Raw genomic sequence first — 13787 nt, forward strand, 5'->3', positions numbered from 1 at the left:
CTGACTCAGTGAGCGAGTTTATAAGGAAGTGTATAGGATATGTCGTACCCACTGTGACTATTAAAACCTTCCCTAAGCAGAAACCGTGGATTGATGGCAGCATTTGTGCAAATCTGAAAGCACGTACCACTGCATTTAATCATGGCAAGGCGACTGGAAACATGACCGAATGCGAACAGAGTAGTTATTCCCTCCGTAAGGCGATCAAACCAGCAAAGCATCAGTATAGAGACAAAGTGGAGTCGCAATTCAACAGCTCAAACACGATACATATTTGGTAGGGTCTACAGACAATCAGGGATTACAAAAATAAAACCAGCCCTGTCACGGACATCAATGTCTTGCTCGCAGACAAACTAAGCAACTTCTTTGCGCACTTTGAGGACAATACAGTGCCACCGACGCAGCCCCTTCTCCGTGACCAACGTGAGTAAAATATTTAAACGTGTTAACCCTCGCAAAGCTGCCGGCCCAGTCGGCATCCCTAGCCGTGTCCTCAGACCATGTGCAGACCAGCTGGCTGGTGTGTTTACGGACATATTCAATCAATCCCTATCCCAGTCCGCTGTCCCCACATGCTTCAAGATGGCCACAATTGTTCCTGTTCCCAAGAAAGGTAAGGTAACTGAACTAATTGACAATCGCCCCGTTGCACTCACTTCTGTCATCATGAAGAGCTTTGAGAGACTAGTCAAGGATCACATCACCTCCACCCTACCTGTTACCCTAGACCCACTCCAATTTTCTTACCACCCCAATAGGTCCACAAACAATGCCATCGCCATCACACTGCACACTGCCCTATCCCATCTGGACAAGAGTTCATTGTCTACAGCTGTTCATTGACTACAGCTCAGGAATCAACACCATAGTACCCTCCATACTCATCATTAAGCTTGAGACAGTGGGTCTCTACCCCACCCTGTACAATTGGGTCCTGGACTTCCTGACTGGCCGCCCCAGGTGGTGAAGGTAGGAAACAACATCTCCACTCCGCTGGTCCTCAACACTGGGGCCCCACAAGGGTGCGTTCTCAGCCCTCTCCTGTTCACCCATGACTGTGTGGTCATGCACGCCTCCAACACAATCATCAAGTTTACAGACGACACTACAGTGGTAGGCTTGATTACCAACAACGACGATACAGTCTACAGGAAGGAGGTGAGGGCCCTCGGAGTGTGGTGTCAGGAAAACAACCTCTCACTCAATGTCAGCAAAACAAAAGAGATAATTGTGGACTTCAGGATACAGCAAAGGGCGCACCCCCCCCTATCCACATCGACGGTACAGCAGTGGAGAAGGTGGAAAGTTTTAAGTTCCTCGGAGTACATATCACCGTCAAACTGAAACTGTCCACGCACACAGACCGTGTGGTGAAGAAGGCGCAACAGTGCCTCTTCAACCTCAGAAGGCTGAAATTGTTATGCTTGTCACCGAAAACCCTAACTAACTTTAACAGGTGCACTGTAAAGGGTGGCAGGGAAGTCGGGCGCAGGAGAATCGAACTTGATATAAACGGAGTTGTTTAATTCAGTGCTTCACAAAACTCCAAAACCAAAATGACAAAATAATCTAAATGTGGGTACAAAACCCGGTGCGAACACAGGGGCCTCACTGCGGTGACGGTCTGCGCCAACTTTCTGGTGCAGTACGCACGCTGAAGGCGGACATGGGCGGTGTCCCATGTTTCTTCCACGCGCCGGAACCAGTCATCCACCGCAGGAGCCTCGGTCTGACTCTGATGCCAAGGAGCCAGAACCGGTTAGTGGAGGAGTGGCGTAGCGAGTTCTGGGCCATCTCTGCCCAGGGCATGAACCTACCCAAATCCTGGTTAAGTCTCTCCACCTGCCGTTACTCTCGGAGTGAAAACCTGAGGGAAGGCTGATTGAGACCCCCAGACGTTCCATGAACGCCTTCCAGACCCTTGATGTGAACTGGGGACCCCGATCAGACACTATATCCTCAGGCAACCCATAGTGCCGGAAGACGTGTGTAAACAGGGCCTCCGCAGTTTGTAGGGCTGTAGGGAGACCGGGCAAAGGGAGGAGACAACAGGACTTAGAAAACGATCCACAATGACCAGGATCGTGGTGTTACCCTGTGAAGGTGGAAGATCAGTCAGGAAATCCACCAACAGTTGAAGTACAGTTGAAGTCAGAAGTTTACATACACTTTAGCCAACTTACATTTAAACTCAGTTTTTCACAATTCCTGACATTTAATTCTAGTGAAAATTCCCTGTCTTAAGTCAGTTAGGACCACCACTTTATTTTAAGAATGTGAAATGTCAGAATAATAGTAGAGAGAATTATTTATTTCAGGTTTGATTTCTTTCATCCCATTCCCAGTGGGTCAGAAGTTTACATACACTCAATTAGTATTTGGTAGCATTGTCCTTAAATTGTTTAACTTGAGTCAAACGTTTTGGGTAGCCTTCCACAAGCTTCCCACAATAAGTTGGGTGAATTTTGGCCCATTCCTCCTGACAGAGCTGGTGTAACTGAGTGAGGTTTGTTGGCCTCCTTGCTTGCACACACTTTTTCAGTTCTGCCCACAAATTTTCTATAGGATTGAGGTCATGGTTTTGTGATGGCCACTCCAATACCTTGACTTTGTTGTCCTTAAGCCATTTTCCCACAACTTTGGAAGTATGCTAGGGGGTCATTGTCCATTTGGAAGACCTATTTGCGACCAAGCTTTAACTTCCTGACTGATGTCTTGAGATGTTGCTTCAATATATCCACATAATTTTCCTTCCTCGTGATGCCATCTATTTTGTGAAGTGCACCAGTCCCTCCTGCAGCAAAGCACCCCCACAACATGATGCTGCCACCGCCATGCTTCACAGTTGGGATGGTGTTCTTTGGCTTGCAAGCATCCCCCCTTTTCTTCCAAACATAATTATGGTCATTATGGCCAAACAGTTGTATTTTTGTTTCATCAGACCAGAGGTAATTTTTCCAAAATGTACGATCTTTGTCCCCATGTGTAGTTGCAAACCGTTGTCTGGCTTTTTTATGGCGGTTTTGGAGTAGCGACTTCTTCCTTGCTGAGAGGCGTTTCAGGTTATGTCGATATAGGACTCGTTTTTACTGTGTATATAGATACTTTTGTACCTGTTTCCTCCAGCATCTTCACAAGGTCCTTTGCTGTTGTTCTGGGATTGATTTGCACTTCGTTCATCTCTAGGAGACAGATTGCATCTTCTTCCTGGCGGTATGACGGCTGAGTGGTCACTTGGTGTTTATACTTGCATACTATTGTTGTTTGTACAGATGAACGTGGTACCTTCAGGCGTTTGGATATGGCTCCCAAGGATGAACCAGACTTGTGGAGGTCTATAATGTTTTACTGACGTATTGGCTGATTTCTTTAGATTTTTCCATGATGTGAAGCAAAGAGGCACTGAGTTTGAAGGTAGGCCTTGAAATACATCCACAGGTACACCTCCAATTGACTCAAATGATGTCAGTTAGCCTATAAGAAGCTTCTAAAGCCATGACATAATTTTCTGGAATTTTCCAAGCTGTTTAAAGGCACAGTCAATTTAGTGTATGTAAACTTCCGACCCACTGGAATTGTGATACAGTGAATAATAAGTGAAAAAATCTGTTTGTAAACAATTGTTGGAGAAATGACTTCTGTCATGCACAATGTAGTTGTCCTAACCGACTTGCCAAAACTATAGTTTGTTTACAAGAAATTTGTGGAGTGGTTGAAAAGTTTTAATGACTCCAACCTAAGTATATGTAAACTTCTGACTTCAACAACTGTATATACTGTATCCTTCACTATCTGTTCTCTACTATATATTGCATATTAGCCGCTCTGTCACTGCTCATCCATATATGTTATATTTATATATTCTCATCCCATTCCTTCACTAGATTGTGTGTATTAGTTTTTGTTGTGAAATTGTTATATATTACCTGTTAGATACTGCTGCATTGTCGGATCTAAAAGCATAAGCATTTCAATACCCTCACAATAACATCTGCTAACCATGTGTTTGTGATCAATACAATTTGATTTGATTTGACACACACACACACACACACACACACACACACACACACACACACACACACACACACACACACACACACACACACACACACACACACACACACACACACACACACACACACACACACACACACACTATCTTTTTTTCCTCTCCTCCCTCTGCCTCGCTTGTCTCCCTCTCCATCTCTCCACTCTCCACCCATGTGACCATCTAGACATACTTTAGCAAGTAAGCCGCCTCTCTCTGTTCTCTCCTCTTCAGATTTCATCTCTCTACTCTTTCCTCTTGTGTAATTGCCTCAGTGTTTTTTTCTGTCTTTCAAACTTGGGTTGTTATTGTTGTTATTCATCTTCTGCTCCCTTTCCCTGGCTGTCTTTCACCACTAACTTTTCCTATTCTATTTTATGAGATTTGTACAGACTGTTTTCTTGTATCTGAAGCACTAAAGATACATTTGAATGGTATACTGTGATTCCATCAACCTCTGGAGATATGCAACATTTCTAAAATGTTGTTCTGGTATTCATTAATTCAATTGTTTGAATGTTGAGTAGAAAATAATTTGTTTATATCGTCCCCCTGTCAGACGAAATCTTCCATCTTCGAAATCGAAATCTTCCATCTTTGTCAGAAGAGATATGCCAGTGTTTTGCAGCAATCTATGCCCTCTCTGACATTTGTGATCAATGGACACTGCCACACACACTCAGGCACACACCTTATGCTATTAAAATGGTATGGAGTATAATTAGTTACAGAAATGAATTGGGAATGGAACAATGTGTGTTGTGCAGTGATCACATCTTCCTGTTGAATATAATTGTTTCCTCTATTGTACTGTTGCACCTAAAGATGTGACAATGCTGATTACATATTATACATCACCATTTTATATTAAGCTGAAATCCAGTGACTAATTCCTCTCATTGCTGAGATTTAAAAGCCATTCTATATGTTTTATTTACCTCGGGTTTGTTTGATGATTGTACATCCTGTATCTGTAATTGTAATTTATTGGGCTGTATGAGTCATACAGCATTCAGAGAGAAATTTGTACCAGGTTGTTAGAAGGGATATGGCCATTTTTCATCACTCTAATATTGTAGGAAATGCTTAGCTTGACTTTGAACCTGAACTGTGTAGAGAGACCGAGGTGGCGGAAGGCAAGCCCGGAAGCTTTCCATAAGTCTCTCGTTCGCTCTCTGGGCTGCACTGTGCAGCAATGTGCTGACCAGGCCCACTGAGGGATCAGGAAGGAAGTCACTGTGGTGTGAGGGAGTCTGTTTGTCACTCAATACACAGCCAACAACTTCCCAGACTGTAACAGAGAGGCCAGAGCCCACAGTTATTTTCCTCCTGTTAAAGTCACAGTAGTTCTGGTATGGTTGTGTGTGTCACACTCCCTCCTTTCTATTTACATTTCTCCTGTCATTTTCTGGTCTTACACTGACCTCCGGCCTTAGAAAGGTATAGAAGTGATTACCCTCTATATCTAGTACTTACTAGGCCTTTATTTTACTTTTTATTTCTGTAGACAACTGTCTTGCACATGGTTTGGAGTGTTGCCAAACAGTTGAGTTCTATGAGCTAGCTAGTTTGTTCCATGTCTTTCAGTTATTGTGAAATAGCTAGGCTCAAAGTTGATTGAATTTAAATCTGAAGCTTACAGAGGACAAGACTCTGGGAGGTCTTGTTATGAGGCATTATCCCCTGGAGTCAGGGCTGGCTCTAGCCTTTTGGGAGCCCTAGGCGAGATTGGGTTGTTGAGTCCCCCCACCTCGCGGCAAAACATTTTAGTGGTCTCCCTCTTGATGATGGAAGAGGACATTTTTAGTTTTAAAGTTCATTTCCTGCAATTCTACACATTTTGTAATGACTTATGCCATGTTAATACGATATATGAGTGAAAAAAATACCTGTGTGCCCAGTCAGTTTATATATCTGGCAAGACCGATTTACCAATCAAATTTTTTTTAGGTGACATGGATAATTGAGTGACTGTCAGTGAGTGATATAGCAAGACAAAATGCTGATGCACAACCAAATTTGGAGGCCATGAGTGAATATTTTTGTGGCAGGGGGCCTCCTAGTGGCCCGGGGCCCTAAGCAACGCTTATGTTGTTTATGCCTACCTGCAGAGCTTTATATTGAGTTATTTTATTATATCTAAAGGCTCTGGGACCTGCTGTTACCTAGTACCTGCTGTTCTAGTACTGAGCCAAGTGTGTATTAGTACCTAATACCCCATTTACACAAAGGCAAAACCATTTTGTTTTTTTGCTTTGCTTATTTATTTTTTTAAAACATTTTGTTAACTTGTTTTTTGTATATGTGAAAGGGGTAGGAGGGTAGATCTGGGACCATAAACCGAAAATTACAGATCAAATGTGAAGTTTGAAAATACATTTGTTTGCTCATATGGGTGATTGTTAATGGGACAATTGATTGGCTTCAACCATCAAATTAGTAATAGAAGTTTAAAGGATAATAAAACCAAAACTGTTGTGCATCGATTCAGGCAATTTATCGCAATATGGATTTTTGTCCGTGTTGCCCAGCTCTAGTCGGGGTTACAAACAGTGGTATATTTTGACTAAAACCCAGCTGGAGACCGAATAATGTAGCAGATAAAATCAAATTTTACTTGTCACATGCGGCAAATACAACAGGTTCACCTTTCAGTGAAATGCTTTTACTTACAAGCCCTTAACCAACAATGCAGTTTTAAGAAAATACCCCCAAAAATATGAGATAATTAAGAAAAACAAATAATTAAAGAGTAGCAGTAAATAACAATAGTGGGGCGAAGTACTGGTAATTGAGGTAATATCTACATGTAGGTAGAGTTATTAAAGTAACTATGCATAGATAATAACAGAGAGTAGCAGCAGAGTAGGGGGCAGTGCATATAGTCTGGATAGCCATTTGATTAGCTGCCTTATGGCTTGAGGGTAGAAGCTGTTTAGAGGCCTCTTGGACCTAGACTAACGCTGAGGTTCCTTTTGTCCATGTGTGAAAGGGCAGTGTGTAGTGTAATAGAGATGGCATCATCTGTGAATCTGTTGGTGTGGTATGCAAATTGAGTGCGTCTTGGGTTTCTGGGATAACGTGCTGACATGACTACAGACGTGAGTGCTACGGGTTGGTAGTCATTTAGGCAGTTTACCTTAGTGTGCTTGGGCACAGGCACAATCGTTGTCTGCTTAAAACATGTTAGTATTACAGATTCAGACAGGGAGAGGTTGAAAATGTCAGTGAAGACCCTTGCCAGTTGGTCAGCGCATGCTCGGAGTACACGTCCTGGTAATCCATCTGGCCCTGTGGGCCTTGTGAATATTGACCTGTTTAAAGGTCTTACTCACAATGACTGTGGAGAGCGTGACCACGCTCTCATGCATGTTTCAGTATTACTTGCCTCGAAGCGAGCATAAAAGTTATTTAGCTCGTCTGGTAGGCTCGTGTCACTGGGCAGCTCTCAGCTGTGCTTCCCTTTGTAGTCTGTAATAGTTTGCAAGCCTTGCCACATCCGACGAGCGTCGGAGCCAGTGTAGTATGATTCTATCTTAGTCCTGTATTGATGCTTTGCCTGTTCGATGGTTCATCAGTAAGGGTGGCCTTTTCCCTCTGGTTGCACATTTAACATGCTGATAGAAATGAGGTAAAACTGATTTAAGTTTACCTGTATTAAAGTCCCCGGCCACTAGGAGCGCTGCCTCTGGATGAGCGTTTTCCTGTTTGCTTATGGCGGTATACAGCTCATTGAGTGCGGTTTTAGTGCCAGCATCGGTCTGTAGTGATATGTAGACAGCTACGAAAAATACAGATGAAAACTCTAGGTAATAGATAGTGTGGTCTTCAGCTTATCATCAGATACTCTACCGCAGGTGAGCAAAATCTTGAGACTTCCTTAGATATTTTGCACCAGCTGTTGTTTACATATATGCATATGCCTCCGCCCCGTGTCTTACTAGAAGCTGCTTTTCTATCCTGCCGATAGAGAGTATATCCCACCAGCTGTATGTTCATAATGTCATCGTTCAGCCAAGACTCGATGAAACATGAAACGTAAGATATTACAGCTAGCTCCCCACCTCGACAACGTCCTGTGATATTGCAGAGCGCGAAATTCTAAATACAAAATTCGTAATATTAAACATTCATGAAAATACAAGTGTCTTACATTGTTTAAAAGCTTAACTTCTTGTTAATCCAGCTGCTTTGTCAGATTTCAAAAAGGCTTTACGGCGAATGCATACCATGTGATTATCTGAGGACAGCGCCCCGCGTACAAAAGCATTAAAAACATTTTTCAAACTAGCAGAGGTGTCACGAAAGTCAGAAATAGCGATAAAATAAAACACTTATCTTTGAAGATCTTCCTCTGTTTGCAATCCCAAGGGTCCCAGATACATAACAAATGGTAGTTTTGTTCGATAAAGTCCTTTATATCCCAAAAAAGTCAGTTTAGTTGGCACGCTTAATGTTTCCCTGGTTCAATATGCATACAAAGGAATCCAAAAAGTTACCAATAAACTTTGTCCAAACAAGTCAAACAATGTTTATAATCAATTCTCAGGTGCCCTAATATGTAAATAAACAATACAATTTAAGACAGAGAATAGTATGTTCATTACCGGAGATAAATAACGAAGTGTGCGCCCTCATCCACGTGCGCCACAATACTACAGTCAAAATGGGAGCCACCTATAAAAACTACAAATTCTAGCTCATTTTTCACAAAACAAGCCTGAAACTCTTTCTAAAGACTGTTGACATCTAGTGGAAGCCCTGGGAACTGCAATCTGGGAGGTATTCCTTTGATTTTCCCGTAGACAGCCATTTCAATGGGTGGTGATCTCAAAAAATAACAATTCCAGATGGATTCTCCTCAGGTTTTCGCCTGCCATATCAGTTCTGTTATACTCAGTTTTATAAACTTCAGAATGTTTCCTATATAATACTACCAATTATATGCATATCCTAGCTTCTGGGCCTGAGTAACAGGCAGTTTACCGAACTTCCGAATACTGCCCCTATCCCGAAGAAGTTTTAATGTCCCATTGGTAGTATATACGTGCTTTCAGTTCATCCCATTTATTTTCCAAATATTGAACATTAGCTAATAGGATGGAAGGCGAAGGCAGATTAGCCACTCGTCACCTGATCCTCACAAGGCGCCCTGATCTTTTTCCGCCAAATCTCAGTTTCCTTTTCCAGCGACTGACGGGGATCTGGGCCTGGTCGGGTGTCTGTAGTTTCTCCCTCCCGTCCGACTTGTTGAAAAAATGTTTTTTTTGTCTAATCTGAAGTGAGTAATCGCAGTTCTGATGTCCAGAAGCTCTTTTCGGTCATAAGAGACTGCAGAAGCAACATTATGTACAAAACAAGTTACGAACAACGGAAAAAAACGAACAAAATAGCATGGTTGGTTAAGAGCCGATAAGACGACAGTCATCCCCTCCGGTGCCACACTGTTTTCTCCTCAAGGTAACTGACAGTCAACTCAATTCAGTGTCAACTCTACATTTATCATCAGATTTTTTTGTGGTGAAGGTACAAGGGCTGTGAAATGACACTACATAGCCAACGTGAGCTCATGTTGTGCAACATTTCTATGGGCTTCTAATAGAAGAGGAGGCTCCCATCAGTGTTCAATAGGCTGGGCCTACGATATTGATGATTTATTACAACTTTCCTAATATTAAGCACATTGCATATATTTACAACAGGGGTATAGCCTACCTGGCTGGCATGAAAATAAACCACGGGGAAAAACATCCTCCATTCGCTATTTAAGTGCATAGATGACATGTCTTTTTTCCGCTGCCCTTGTTTCAATACAGATGCATGATAATGGTCTATTCTAAATCAAAACAAATGTCATACCTATATTATTTAGCATATGTAAAGACAAGATTAAATCAAGAATAGTATATTGACATAGGCTGGTGCTTTTTTTGTTCATTAGGCCTACTCATCTTGTTGGCTGCTGAAAACATATGTTCAATATGCACCTCGGAAATTGGATAAGGATGCGCGTCCCTGATGTGTTTGTTTTAACTTGTAGTCTGTAAGAAAGACCCGATCACTTGATATAGAGCTGTGTGAGTGAGACGCTTCAGATTGCGCAGCACACTCAGGGAGAAGGGCACAATGCAGCACTCCGGGACGCAGAAGGCATGGACCTTTTAAGGGTGCATTACGGCCACAAAGGGGATGCTGCTGTGAAATCCGAGGCATTATCAGGTGCTTGTCAAATTGTGAATGAGAGACTGATGTAGTGTGTGCAGCCTGCGCAGAAAACAAAGCAGAGATCATGCCTTTCAAGCCTTTTTTCAAATCATCATTAGAGTCTCATCATGCAGCCTAACAATGTTACAAATTAAAACATATAGGCCAACGTTTGTAGAACAACTAAAGTTACATTAATAACTCTAAAATAATCATATAGGGGTACCTATTTCTTTCTTAACCTCTCAACACAGAATATCTGCATGTGCGCACTCCCTCAAATCGTTGAGAGAAAATATGTATATTTTATTCAGCTTTGTCCAATTGTATTCTTCATACTATAAAATAGTATACAAATAATACCACAGAATTCTAAGCAAATCTTGTCTGCTAAATTAACTAGTGTAGCTCACAGCCATTTGGCATAGCCACATCAGGACCTAACATAAGGACAACTCAGAGTATGCTATTCTTTTCTTCTGAAATAGACTACATTTCTTCATATCATGTTTCTTTAGACAAATAATGTGAAGGTGTAGGCTATATTAAATTGATTTATTAGACTTTTAAAAATGGCTTGTAGGCTACGTGTATGTGTGGAAGCCAGGAGATGCTAAATGTATTTATGTTCAGATAACAGACTGGAAGCTTCAAAAGGAGGGTGGTGCTTGGGATCATTGTTCTTCCTCTGTCAACCATGGTTACCTGCAAGGAAACATGTGCTGTCATCATTGCTTTGCACAAAAAAATGGCTTCACAGGCAAGGATATTGCTGCCAGTAAGATTGCACCTAAATCAACCATTTATCAGATCACCAAGAACTTCAATGAGAGCAGTTCAGTTGTTGTGAAGAAGGCTTCAGGGCGCCCAAGAATGTCCAGCAAGCGCCAGGACCGTCTCCTAAATTTGATTCAGCTGCGGGATCGGGACACCACCAGTACAGAGCTTGCTCAGGAATGGCAGCAGGAAGGTGTGAGTGCATCTGCACGCACAGTGAGGCGAAGACTTTTGGAGGATGGCCTGGTGTCAAGAAGGGCAGCAAAGAAGCCACTTCTCTCCAGGAAAAACATCAGGGACAGACTGATGTACTGCAAAAGGTACAGGGATTGGACTGCTGAGGACTGGGGTAAAGTCATTTTCTCTGATGAATCCCCTTTCCGATTGTTTGGGGCATCCTGAAAAAAGCTTGTCCAGAGAAGACGAGGTGAGCGCTACCATCAGTACTGTGTCATGCCAACAGTATAGCATCCTGAGCCCATTCATGTGTGGTGTGGGGTTGCTTCTCAGCCCAGGAACACAGCCATGAATAAAGAATGGTACCAACACATCCTCCGAGAGCAACTTCTCCCAACCATCCAGGAACAGTTTGGTGACGAACAATGCCTTTTCCAGCATGATGGAGCACCTTGCCATAAGGAAAAAGTGATAACTAAGTGGCTCGGGGAACAAAACATCGATGTTTTGGGTCCATGGCCAGGAAACTCCGCAGATCTTAATCCCATTGAGAACTTGTGGTCAATCCTCAAGAGGCGGGTGGACAAACAAAAACCCACACATTTGACAAACTCCAGGCATTGATTATGCAAGAATGGGCTGCCATCAGTCAGGATGTGGCCCAGAAGTTAATTGACAGCATGCCAGAGCGGATTGCAGAGGTCTTGAAATAGAAGGGTCAACACTGCAAATATTGACCCTTCGCATCAACTTCATGTAATTGTCAATTAAAGCTTTTGACACTCATGAAATGCCTGTAATTATACTTCAGTATTCCATAGTAACATCTGACAAAAATGTCTAAAGATACTGAAGCAGCAAACTTTGTGAAAATTCATATTTGTATCATTCTCAAAACTTTTGGCCACGACTGTACATTAAATGACATTTGATATGTCTTTATTCTTTTGGAACTTCTGTGAGTGTCACGATTGTCGTAAGAAGCGGACCAAAATGCAGTGTGGTATGTGTTCATGATGATACATGAATTAAAGAAGGCACTGAACACTGAAAACAAAACAATAAACAAATAATTACCGTGACGCTATAATAACTGTGCTGACACAAGCAACTAACATAGACAATCACCCACAACCCACAATGACAAAACAGGCTACCTAAATATGGTTCCCAATCAGAGACAACGACTAACACCTGCCTCTGATTGAGAACCATATCAGGCCAAACACAGAAACAGACAAACTAGACACACAACATAGAATGTCCACTCAGATCACACCCTGACCAAACAAAACATACAAAGCAAACTATGGCCAGGGTGTGACAGTGAGTGTAATGTTTACTGTTCATTTTTATTGTTAATTTAACTTTAGTTTATTTTCTACTTCACTTGCTTTGGCAATGTTAACATAGGTTTCCCATGCCAATAAAGCCCCTTGAATTGAATTGAATTGAGAGAGCTAGAGAGTGAGAGAGAGCTCGAGAGAGGCATAAAGAGAGGCAGAGAGAGATGGAGAGTGGGAGAGGAACTCTGCGGTCATCAATCTCTTAGTTCTGGTCGACACAAATGAGGAATCGTTGTTTTTCCTGGAGAGGATGAAAAAGAGAGACTACTTGGTATTCTGTTGCTGGCTGTAATGGACAATATTTCTTTGTCACTGTTTTCCTTTCTGTTTCTCTTTCTTCGGCATGTGTCAGGTTTTTTGTCTAGCTGGCAGAAAGGGTTCCTGTCTGAAATGTGGTTATTTGTTCAGTGATTTTTCCTGCACACAGAACTTAGGTCCCATACAACAGGTTGAAGTTGGTTGTTAGGGATATGGTTTGAATTCTAACTAACTGTGTGTGATCTTGCGGGAACAGGTGCGTTGACATGTATTTTCTATTGAAGTGCAGAGAATACGTCAAATATTCAATGCCTTGCAGCCTAGCTAGGACACCTAAGATCCCCACAGCCCCATGGCAACACAAAGACCTGTTATGCAATACACTGAGCTATTCTCTAGGGTCTCCTGTTTTAAGTCTGGACAAATGAAGCACAAACTCATCTTTATGGCCAGCTACCTGCCTCTTCCCTGCCCTTCTGGCTCAACACCCTGCCATCAGTCCACTACTTATCACAGCCCAGCCAATGAATTATTTGATTTGATTTGAATGTTTAGGCCACAGCCTGGTAGAACAGATAACATTGAACACTTCTCTATAGCAGAGAATAGAGGAGATTAGATAGAAACGATCTAAGGCTGAGCGGCCGGTATTCTGATTTGCCCTTTAAAGACCATTTTTTCTTGTGAAAACATTTGAAAGCGTCTCCGGGGCTGTGACAATGAATCCCTCACACTCACAGGCTGTTGTTCAGGTGTAATCATAACAAAAATCATACTTTTTAAAATGATGATTAGTGATTAGTGATTAATGATTAGTTTGTGTCTTGATATTTAGGATGTGTTCTGGTGATATACTGATATTTGTAAGTGCAGTCAAGTCACAAATACACTATACAATTCAAGATAGGGTATGTCCTAAAATAATAACTATTCATCTTCATAGTATTTATAAATAGATAAAAGACAGGATT

General features: G+C 42.1%; 1 pseudogene; it reads left to right on the forward strand.

Moving 5' to 3' along the window:
* Positions 1-1576: 1576 nt before the first annotated feature.
* Positions 1577-13787, forward strand: part of LOC124017489 — a 43222-nt pseudogene continuing 31011 nt past the window's right edge.

Source organism: Oncorhynchus gorbuscha, unplaced genomic scaffold (assembly GCF_021184085.1).
Source record: "Oncorhynchus gorbuscha isolate QuinsamMale2020 ecotype Even-year unplaced genomic scaffold, OgorEven_v1.0 Un_scaffold_2567, whole genome shotgun sequence".
NCBI lineage: Eukaryota > Metazoa > Chordata > Actinopteri > Salmoniformes > Salmonidae > Oncorhynchus > Oncorhynchus gorbuscha.